General features: G+C 35.2%; 1 pseudogene across 1 annotated transcript; it reads right to left on the reverse strand.

The window, feature by feature from the left end:
- Positions 1-1,093: 1,093 nt before the first annotated feature.
- Positions 1,094-5,027, reverse strand: LOC145123813 (receptor-like protein 7; annotated as a pseudogene). Its single transcript, XR_013715336.1, has 2 exons — positions 2,074-5,027; positions 1,094-1,540 (listed from the first exon to the last, which is right to left on the reverse strand). The product of XR_013715336.1 is annotated as a receptor-like protein 7 (transcript).
- Between the last annotated feature and the right edge of the window lie 6,995 nt (positions 5,028-12,022).

Here is a 12,022-nt window from a genome sequence, read left to right on the forward strand (position 1 = left end):
CACAAACTAGATTTTGATGAAATGAAGTGGGTGCGCTGTGAAAAGGTTGATGAACATGCAGCTGTTAAACTTGGGATTTGGGCTAACATTTGGTCAATGTGGTACTTTCCGCATGATTGTTTAAATGTTAATCTCATACACCATGAGCCATAGACGTATGTATGACAAGTCAAACTGGATTTTTATTTGAAACATTTCAACATTTTGTGATCTGATGGTGGATTTGAATTTTGCAGTTTATTGTTTAAATACATGATTCTTGAGGTGGCATAACTTTAACAATATCATCTTGTTTTCATGTGATTTTTTGTCTTTCGCTTTTGTATGTGTTTCTATTACATGATTGGTTAGTTTTGTGGGATTCAAGTTAGAAGCTCTATAGTTAATGAAAAGCTTGAAGACATAAGTGATGAAATCAAACAAAGGCAATCTGTCAAATATTGATTTTATTCAGCTGAAGAGACCTCAGTAAAGGAAATATCAGAAATTGTATCAGTTTTGAGATAAAACAAATAATTAAGTGTGAAACGGTAAAAGGATATTAAGCAATAATATAAAAATCGGGGTTTAAAAGAAAAACATTCAAAGCAGAGGACTAACGTGTAATTTGTTAAACTGTCAAAATATAAAATCGAATTTGGTAAACTCTTTCATATATGTTTTGGTGAAGGCAGGTGTAAGGCAGCATACATCGGCAATTGGAAGTCAGCAATCGTTATATTTTTGTATCTGTGCTACTGTAATCCTTCATCTAGGTCGGTTTGAGCAAGGTATGTGCCTTAATCTGATGTATTATTTTGATTTTGATCGAATTGATGATAAAGTATATTTTTTTATTAAGATATAACCATATTCAAGCTTCGGAATCAACCCAAAAGAGATTAGAATCAAGCTGAATGATTGACGTAGAATTCGATAGATTTTTGGAATTCTTCGTCATATGGGTTATTGTTGATTTTAGTGGAGAAATTGATGTTAGTGAAACTAATTAAACACATCGTAGGTGTTAAGGTTCATGATATTTTTTAGAAGCATGAAAGAAAAAGCAGTAAACACCTTGACACAGAATTCCCAACAAGAATTTTATAAAGTATTTGTATACAACAGAAATTGTTAGATATATATATTTTAATTGATATAATCCATCTTAGTATATCATCTTTAGCCTCCAGGATGACGATTGTTACATTTGAAATTGAAATCAGTGAGTTTAACATAGTAATGAAAAACAGAGACAACTTCATTGGTATCCTGAATTTGGGAAAAGCACACTCACACTCATACAAAATAATCCAATCTGATGCATCTCATATTCATCATTTTTCTTTTAAAACTCATATTGACACAACCCAAAGTCCATGATCATGCCACCAAAAACAAAAAACTTAAACAGTGGAAATCTTACTAAATTATGTCACTAACCTTACATCAACATAATCTTTGACTTGTAATAAACATACTCAACGGTAAAACAGACTAAAATCCCTTGAATGCCTGCTGCACCTTCTCCTTGCTCTTCGAACATGAAGCTATGATACTCCTGAGATACATGCTAATGTGAGCTTTATGTTGGTAATTCATGGTTTACTACAAATAGAAAATACCACACCCATGGTCGTAAAATGTGTTTTTCAGAAAACTATATATAACACATTCAAAACAAATATAGCTATGAAAAACGTCATGACAAATGTACCATAAACAAATATCATGTTTTAAACATAGACCGACATCACATAACCGAGCAAAAACATCCAAGTTAAAGTAAAAAAAAAAAAAAAAAAAAAAAAAAAAACTCTTTTGTATTTTGAAATTAAAGTATGTTAATAATACCTTCTATGCGAAGATGCATATTTTGCTTAACATATAATTTGATTAAATTTTTTGATAAATGATGAAAAACTAAGAGTAATTGTTAATAAGAAAAAGTTGAGAAACATATGTATTACAGTATTATATATTTGTAGATACAATACATAAAATATTTTCAATTTTGTTGAGGGGTAGAGACCACATAAATATAATAAATTATTATCTTGGAAGTTGTAATGTAAGATAACCGAATTTTTGTACCTTGGTTTCTCTTTGTGTTACAAAGTGGCCTTACCCATCTGTCTTTCCTCTTTGTGAACCGATCACTACACCTTTTATATAGAAGATTTCCAATAACAACCCCAACAACCAGCCCACTTCCAACTCCACAAAATATGATGATCCAATCAATTCTTTCACTTGGGAAGAGAAACTCTGACGCATTGCTTGCTGGTGGACGTCTTGACGCTTTTGAACCTTGACATTTCATGGATAAAGGTTTTCCGCATAATCCAGGATTCCCCTTGTAGGAATCATTCTCAAATGTATTAAATTGTTGCCCTGTGGGTATGCGCCCACCAAGATGGTTGAATGACACATTGAAAATGGAAAGGAAGTTGAGTTGCACCAACTGTTGAGGAATTTCTCCAGATAACTTGTTTTGGGAGAGATCCATAGATTCAAGATTCTTTAGGTATCCCAAGGACTGCATGACTTGTCCAGTAAAATGATTGTTGGAAAGATTGAGTGATTGAAGCCCTTGAAGATCTTGGAGTGATTGCGGGATTTCTCCTACAAAATGGTTACAAGAGAGATCAATAGCCGTGAAAATGGTTAAAATCTTTTCAAACCTTGTTCTGACACCTTTATGTACTATTGTCATCTAGTATACCGAGTTTATACTGAATGATTTGAAGGACATATTGGTTTCCATAACATATGATTTGCCATCATAAACGGATTTCATGGAATCCCATGTTTGGAAGTATTTATGGTGCAAATGACCACTAAAAGCATTGTTAGAGAGGTCTATGATCCGCAACTTAGGGAACTGTTGCCACACAGTTGCGGAACCTTGAAGTGCACCAGAAAATTTGTTGGACCGCAAAACCAGAACTTGTAGATTGGAAAGGGTTCCCAACCAAGAAGGAAATACATCATCAAAAAGGTTATCTCCAAGAGAGAGAACCTCTAAATTTGTACAATTTATCAATGACCTTGGCAGCTGACCCGTAAATTGATTTTCGCTCAAATCAATACTTCTCAAAGGGCTTCCTAGCATAAACGCATTCATCATTGTACCATCAAAGTTATTTCGTCTCAGATCCAAAACCAACAGAGAATTGCTTAAGTTACCCAAACATGGAGGTAGAGTTCCACTCATGTTGTTAGAAGACAAATCTAACAGTTGAATAGATTTCACTTCACATATCAATTCTGGTATTTCTCCTGTCAAATAATTGTTTGGGGCTGAATAAACAGTTGTGGTTTGTGGTGGAATTGGTAGTTGTCCTCCTATGTGATTATTACCGATGAAAAAACCTTCCAAAAATCGCCATGGTAGAAAATGTGGATGTTTATGAAAGCCAGTGATGGAGTTATCTGAAACATCAAACTGTTGTAATGTTTCTTGGCTGTTGTTCCAAATCCACACTGGTATCAGGCCATCAAGTTTGTTGAAGCCGAAAAATAAGGCTGTCATTTTATTTTGAAAGCGCAAAAAGGCTGGAAACTCCTTCAAGTTACATGATTGTAGGTCTAAGACTTTTAAATGTGGTAAGGTGGTATTGGTGTAGTTGTTGGTGACCACTAATGATATGTTGTTATCACTTAAGTAAAGAGTTTCGAGGTTGTTGAGTCCTAGGAATATGCCTAGATCTACCCTACCACAGAAATTATTCATACGTAGGCCAAGATATTGAAGACTTTCGAAGTTGGAAAATGACCTTGAAATTGGTCCTTGCAATTGATTATACTTAAGGTTTAACCTTCTTAGTTGGGTGAGGTTGAAAAACGAGGATGGTATATGCCCAATAAGTGAATTTCTTTCGATTGAAACAACACCAAGTTTGGTTAGGTTTGCAAGAAAGTGTGGGATTTCACAGTTTATGCTCATATTAGCTAGATATAGTTCACTAAGTTTAGTCAGTTTGCCAAGCCAATTAGGGAAGCAACCATTCTTGAATTTGTTACCATCAAGTTGCAAAACATGGAGTCCGGAAAGACCAACCAATGAAGGAACAAAGCCAGTGAACTTATTGCTACCAAGACCCAATGTAGTGAGCCGGGTCATGTTATTGAGTGAACTTGGAATGCGCCCTAAGAAACCAGTGAAAGATAGATTCACATGTTCAAGTAAACTGTTGTTATAAAATTCAGGTAAAGATCCGGTGAGGTTGGTATTGGACGCCACGTCAAGAATTTTCAACTTTGGTAGCCCAAGAATAGTGGAAGGGAATTCATTCCAAAGCGAACAATCAGATAACCTTATTGACCTCAAAGAAGAAAAGTTGGCCAAGAAATGAGGCACAAAAGAACTAATGTCAACCCCGGAGAGATCGAGTTCTTTGAGTCCTGTTATGTTTTGCAGTAGTTTCTTGAGGCCACTAGGACTTTCAAGCTTTAGTGGATTCCTTGAAAGATCTAAAGAAAACAATTGCACCAACTGCGACATTTCATTCGGTATTTGGCCACTAAACCCAGAATCAGAGAGATTGAGGCTTCTTAATTGCTTTAGACGACCAATCTCAGATGGTATTTCAGATTCATCAAAGTCATTCATGGCAAGGTTGAGGCTTTGAAGATGCACAAGGCTGAAGAGCTTGCTGCTAGAGCTGATATGCCCACAAAGAAACCTTTCGCTCAAGTCAAGGGCAACCACATGACGGTACTCATGGTCGTTGCTGCACTCCACCCCATACCACACACAACAATCAAAACCAGCATCTGACGATGGATTGCTTGTGGGTTTCCAAGAGTCAAATGTCTGAAACCAACTGGCAGCACAAGCCGCATCATCTTGATGAATTATGCTTTGCTTAAACTGAAACAAGGCTGAGCATTCTTCATCATGGCTTACCGATGATCCAGCGCATGTGACTGTGACCATTACATAAAGAAGGGTGATGATTTGCAACATGTTGAAGTGATTCAAGTATGGAGCCATAAAAAAGGGGTATATATAATATTATATTTGTTTGTAGACATGAGATGTATCATAAAGACGATGTCTTTGTTTAACATTCAGCCATATAACTAGATAAGAAATGAAAGATCTAGATACATAGATGAAGAGGGAAAAATAAAAGGTAGATAAAGAATCAGCTAATAGAGCCAAAATAGTATGACTTTGACTAAAAACCATTGACTAAGTATAACAAAACAACAAAATATCCTTCAAACGATTAAACTTTCTTGGTTTGTATGCCTAGGCTCATTTAGGGTAGTCAAATGAAGTACCTTTCAAGTTCAGTTTACGTGATCTTTTGGTTTAGATCGAGCAACTTTTATATTTAAAACTTTGACAAGATTTTCATTGGTGCAACGTGAACTAATCATTGGTCCTTTTATATATATATATATATATATATATATATATATATATATATATATATATATATATATATATATATATATATATATATATATATATTCTGCCCCCTTTTTTGGTATTTTCAAGGAAGAGCAACATTCTACTATTTGCAATTTAACGATTAAATGTAGCAAGAACATCTGGCCAAAGCCCTACTTCTTGATTCTTTACTTGAACTGTCCCTATGCTTTTACTTTGTTTTGGTTCTCGTCCCAGACTAAGATAAAATGACTATTTTTCTAAAAAAATAAAAATTTATAATGTTTTATTATAAGTTTAATAAGCTAAATGGATCTCCATCCCCTCCACTTTTGCACACAATGGAATAGTGGAAATAGTTAAAAAGTGTAACGTGAAAGAAAACTAATAGAAAGTTGGAAATTTAAGTATTCAAGGACGCAATTTTAAAGTTTTGAATAGTTTTTGTTTTCACTGACTACTTTAAATTTATTATTCCCACAAATATGACCATTTGATGTTGTTCTAAAAAACGTGCCCCTTTAATTATTGAAGATCATCACTAGCCCAATGGAGATTAGCCTAATAGAATGAATGTTAGTGTCTAGAAGACGTTAGCTTGTTCTAGAATAGTCTGGAAAATTCTAGAATATTATCGAATACTATGGAGGAGTCTAGAAGACGCCGGAAGACTCTAGACTACTCTAGAAAAATATGGAAGACCGTGGAAGTTTATGGAACATTCTAGAAGACAATAGAATGTCATAGTCTTCTCTAGAACATGATTGAATGTTCTAGAAACATATGGAAGCTTATAGAGTATGATAGATAGTTCTAAAGTTATTTAGTGAGTAATAAGTGTAGTGTGGTATCTAGAAGCTTCCTAAGAGGCTTATCAATAGGTGTGCAGATCATTTGCTTCAAACCATCCGAGAAACACTTCAAAGAAAACAATGTTTGTAGTAGTTTCTCAAAGTGTAAGTTCTTCTTAAGTGGTCTTAATAAAAGTATTGTAAGTCCCCAATCTGCTTGTGTACCAATCAGATCCGTTTGATGGTGTGGAATCCCGATCAAACGGATGATACAAGATCTAATGAAGAATAACTTGAATCTATGATGTATTGAATGAATATGAATGAAGATCCTTACACAAGATTCAATTTCTCTCACTAGAACACACCTTGGAAAACACACACTTAAGCTTCTCTAGACCATACACTCTCTTCTGTTCATCAACCACTCCTCACCCCTAACACCTATATATATATATATATATATATATATATATATATATATATATATATATATATATATATATATATATATATACTTGGGGAACATGGGCCGTAAATGGGTTTATGGTCGTAAACACACATACAGCCGTAAACACCAAGCTGTTTATGGTCCTAGACTGAAAAATACATTTTCCTAGAAAAGCAAAGTATAAACCAATATTTTGACCCAACAATCTCCCCCGTGGTTTATAGCTTTATTTTCTAATTAACCCAACAAGCTCCCCCTAAAAAAGTAGCTGACTTTTCTTGTTAATCTTCATTGGGAGCTTGGCTTCAACATTAATCTTCAAATTCTTCACAACTTCAAGATGAACTTGTTAAATCTTCAATGAACGACTTCATCTCGAGCAGTTGGGCTTTTCTTCAAAATTTGACTCTGAACGCACATTGGGTGATGAGGCTTCTTGATAAGATTCTTGAAAGATAGTGCTTTCAGCATGAGAATCTTCAGAGAGAATAGAGAACGAAACTTCTGGATCACTTCAGCAGGTACAAGATAGCAGCAAATTGATTGAGGAGGCTTCAATGCAATCTGTCACATAATCTTCAAGTACAGCTTCACCTTGCTTCTGGGGTAGAAAAATTGAATGTTGAAAGAATAGTTTTCATTTCTGGCTCCTTCAAATGAGAATTCTTCGATGATTACGGATGAAGCCTTGGCTCAGAAAGTATCGATACAGTCTCCATGAGTCTCATATACACCTGAATTCACTTTTCAAGACAAAACAAAACTAAAAGAAAATTTAGCACACAAAACGGAAACAAAAATATTTTTGGATTTTTGATTTTTTCTGAACAAGAAATAAAACAGAAATAACACTATTTTTGGATTTTTCATTTTCTGATTTTTGTTTGATTTTTGAATTTTTTTTAATTCTCCCCCTTAAATTTTTTCATAGAGGAAAACTATGAACAAATTTAACAAAAACAAAAATATTAGCTAACTTTAAGAGTGATTTGGGATCAAAGTTTTTAAGCAATCCAATATCGTTTATCAGCACACGTCTGCATGTCTAGATCTGGCCAATCACCGGTATTGTGGTCCACTTAAATACAAAGGATGTTGACAATTTGGACAGATTATAAGTGACAAGTCATTGTGATATATATTCCTAAATGGACATTTAGCTGACGACAACCAAGGATATTGTTGTCCACTTAAATTAAGCAGCAAGATCTACAGACAACCTATTAAATGGTTCAATTTTAGATGTTGTAGAACATGTTTCCCACTTCCTGATATACCCCGGTAATCAAGAACTCCTTACTTTAGGTGAGTATTCAATCATTAAGAAAGAAGTCAGATATAGAAGTACATATGTGTTGGATTAGGTGTCTAAGCCCATAACTATAATTGGTATGTACTTGAATTGATAGCAGCACAGTCCTTTTGGGTTGCCCTCAACCTAGCAACTGGACAAGGAAATTATGAAAGGAGAGATATTAATTTATAAGATTAATGAATTAATATAAATGATTTATTAATATGTTAAAAGATTAATATATTAATAAGAAATCATTATGTTTAATTAATTGTTAACCAGAAATTAATCAGAATTGATTTTGGGGTTAAAAGAATTAATTATAAGGTACAGGGACTAGTTTGCAATTATCTAATAGTTGAGTGGAAGGCTCTAGAACCCCCTTGGAAGAGGGTGGACGAAATCTTTAGGGGAAACCCTAATAATTTCGTCCATAGGGGCTTGGATAAGGCCTTTGGGTTTGCTTAGGCCCTAAGCAAAGGATAACTAGGGTTTCCCTTAAACCCTAAATCCCTCAGCTATATAAGGAGCCTTCTGGTTCATGTTTTTGGTCACTCTTTCTTTTGAAGAAACCCTAAGGCCGAGATTTTGCATACTCCCTCTCCCCTCTCTCTTCTACTTTCCTTCTTGCTAGTCATTGGGTGTGATTCCATTAGAGGCATTACACTTGTGGTGCTAAAGCTTCCAAGAAGATCAAGATCAAGATCAAGGGAATATCAATTGTTTGCTATAACAATTGAAAGGTATGTAAACCCTAAACCCTAGTTTATTATTTTCGAAAATAGCCTCTCTCCTCTAGGGTTCTTGTTTTGCAATTCAAAGTTATATGTTCAATAGTTAAAACATAGATCCAAAGTAGGTTGCATGTGAACTTAGGAATTGTTTTTCTAGTTTATTTGTTTTACCTAAAACCCATCAGTGGTATCAGAGACATTGTTGTTTTAAATTGAATTGCTACAATTGTTGAATTGCAAATTAGGGTTTATAGCTATTAAACCCTAAAGGCCAAATTTTCGATTTCTAGGGTTTTGGATCAAAGGGTTTTTTCGAAAACCCTAGCCTCCAAAGAACCCTAATCGAAATTAGGGTTAGGGTTTTGAAAACCCTAGCCTCCTCCCTTGTAAATTTCGAAATTTGCTTAGAAGTTTTAGGGTTTCTTGTTTTGGATAATTGTTACTTAATCAGATTAATTGGATAATTATCCTTACCCTATTTTTCGAAATTTAGAGGGATAAGGATTAGGATTAAATTAATGGATTAATTTAATTAGATAATCCTTACAAGATTTAATAATTTGATTAATAGTTAATTAAAAGATAAATATTAAATCTAGTTAATTGGTTTATTTAAATTTAAATTTAATAGCTTAAATTTCGAAATTTATAAACCCTTGAAGTTTTAAAATGTTTTAAAACACACCTTATATATATATTATAATTAAAAGTTTAATATTATATATGTATAAGAATATGGTCAGTCAAATCGCTAGTATGCCTCATTCACGAAGCTAATCTATAAGGGGGGTATAAGGAAACTGCCTATAAAATGGTAGTTGAATGGGTGTCCACTCTCACCCACCGCTTCCTTGATTAGTGGAGGGTCGTTAGCAGAACGGATTTGATAGGACAACTACTTCTCATTAAAAGTATAATGATATTAAAGAAAGTACTAGAACATTATTTTTCAAAATCCCAACTCTAGTTACTTTAGGAAAAATGTGAAAAGTATGCTAATCCATGAAATTGCACATTATGCTTTATTGGTCGTTAGTGGAGCGTGTGTGGTTAACCAGCACACTAAAAGGCACTAATAAAGAGTAGTAATGGGTATCTCACAATTGTCATTTTGATGGAGCGTGTGTGGTTTACCAGCACATCAATAGTTAATGATAAAGAAAATGAGGTTACCAAGCACATTTGCATGGTTATTCACATCTTGTTTGTGATCCTCGGCATCCCAGTCACAAATAGAAGAGCATAATCTGAGATCAAAACATGCCATTGAATAGTTTCAATGTATCTCAAAAGAATTAGGAATTTCACTTCGTTTGTTTCGTCTAATGGTGGAATTGGTGAATCGTCATTCACCTACCTTTATGAAATTTGCACTTGGATCTCGGCATCCCATTTCTAAGTTGTGAATCTTCATAGTTGGATCCTAACCTTGATATTATATCTTTGGGTTATTTTATTAAGGTATCTTGAAATCTAACTAAAACTTTCTTTCTTTTCAGATGTCTACTCCTGGAAACACTTCTGCTTCGTCCTCCTCCAACCAAAACTTCTCTTTGCTCAATATCTGCTCCAAAGTCGTTATGGATGGCTCAAACTATAACGATTGGATGCGCAACATCAAGATGGCTCTTCGTTTCGAGAACAAAGAATATGTTCTTGAAAAGGAGCTCAAAGAGCTTGATGAGAATGAGGCTACTCCTGAAGATCTTGCTGCCTACAAGAAACATTACGATGATGCTACCAAAGTGGCATGCATCATGGTGGCAACTATGTCCCCAGAACTGCAGAGGTACTATGAGGACTACTGGCCTTTCGAGATGAACAAGGACCTTATGGAAAAGTACCATAAGCGAGCTCGTCAAGAAAAGTTTGAAGTAGTCAAGTCACTCATGGCTTGCAAGATGAAAGATGGGGAGTCGGTGGTGTCACATGTGCAAAGAATGCAACGCTACATAGAGCGTTTGGTCAAGCTCAATATTCACTTTGATGAGGAATTGGCCATTGACATGGTCTTGAACTCACTTCCTGAATGTTATGGTCAGTTTATTCTAACTTACCATTTGAACAATACTGAGCAGACCTTGGCCCAATTGCACAACTTGTTGCAGACAGCTGAGGCAGGGATGAAGGGTAAAAGTATACCCTCCACACCTGCTAGTGCCCCTGTTTTGGCTATTGGACAGGGAAAGGGGAAAAAGAGGAAAGGTCCTCCCAAGCAAAACTGGAAGAGCAAGGCTCAAGCTGGGCCATCTAGTAATGGCCCAAAGGCTAAGCCCAATGGTTCCACTCCCCATGTTTCTGATCCAAAAGAGGCAGTTTGCTTTTACTGCAACCAAAAAGGGCATTGGAAGAGATCTTGCCCACAATATCTGCAAGATATCAAGGATGGCAAAGTGAAGCCATCTTCGGCAGGTATTTACACTATTTCTACTAATAACTCATTATCTTCTCGTTCATGGGTCCTTGATACAGGATGTGGTTTTCATATCTGTTCTGATTTGCAGGGTCTAAAGGAAAGTGAGGAGATAGAGCGAGGAAGGATAAACCTGATCATGGGAAACGGAAAGTCTTCACCAGTAACCAAGATCGGAGTTTATCAGCTTCTGCTTAGTAATGATGTTAGATTAGATTTAATAAATTGTTGCTATTCGTCTGAGATGACGAGAAACATTATTTCATTTCATGCATTGTTCAGACAAGGTTTTACATATTCTTTTAATGATTTGAATGGTTCAATTTCTGTTTATAAGAATGGTGTTTTTATGTTTGAAGCTTTGCCTTGTAATGGTGTGTATGAAACAGTGACTTGTGTTGATAGCTTAGGAAATAGTGTACTTAATATTGACTTGTCTAATAGTGTAGACAAGGCATGCTTGTGGCATTGTCGTCTTGGACACATTAACAAGAAACGCATAGCCCAACTCCAAAAGGATGGAGTGTTGGAATCATTTAACCTGAAGTAAGATGATATGTGTGAATCTTGTCTTTTGGGAAAGATGACAAAATCACCATTCACAGGGTCTTGTGAAAGAGGTGAAGGTCTGTTGGATCTCATACACACAGATGTGTGTGGGCCCTTCAGATCAACTACAAGAGATGCTAATCGATTCTATGTGACTTTCACTGACGATTATAGCAGATATGGATATATCTACTTGATCAAGCATAAGTCAGAAACTTTTGAAAAGTTCAAAGAGTTTAAACATGAAGTCGAAAATCAATTGGGCAGAAAGATAAAGATACTTAGATCCGATAGAGGCGGGGAGTATCTTAGTATCGAGTTTAACGACTATCTGAAAGAATGTGGGATAGTCTCACAATTGACTCCTCCTAGGACACCACAGTTAAATGGTGTAGCTGAGAGGCGCA

The sequence above is a fragment of the Lactuca virosa genome, chromosome 7 (assembly GCF_052849685.1).
Source record: "Lactuca virosa cultivar CGN04683 chromosome 7, Lactuca_virosa_CGN04683_v6, whole genome shotgun sequence".
Taxonomy (NCBI): Eukaryota; Viridiplantae; Streptophyta; class Magnoliopsida; order Asterales; family Asteraceae; genus Lactuca; species Lactuca virosa.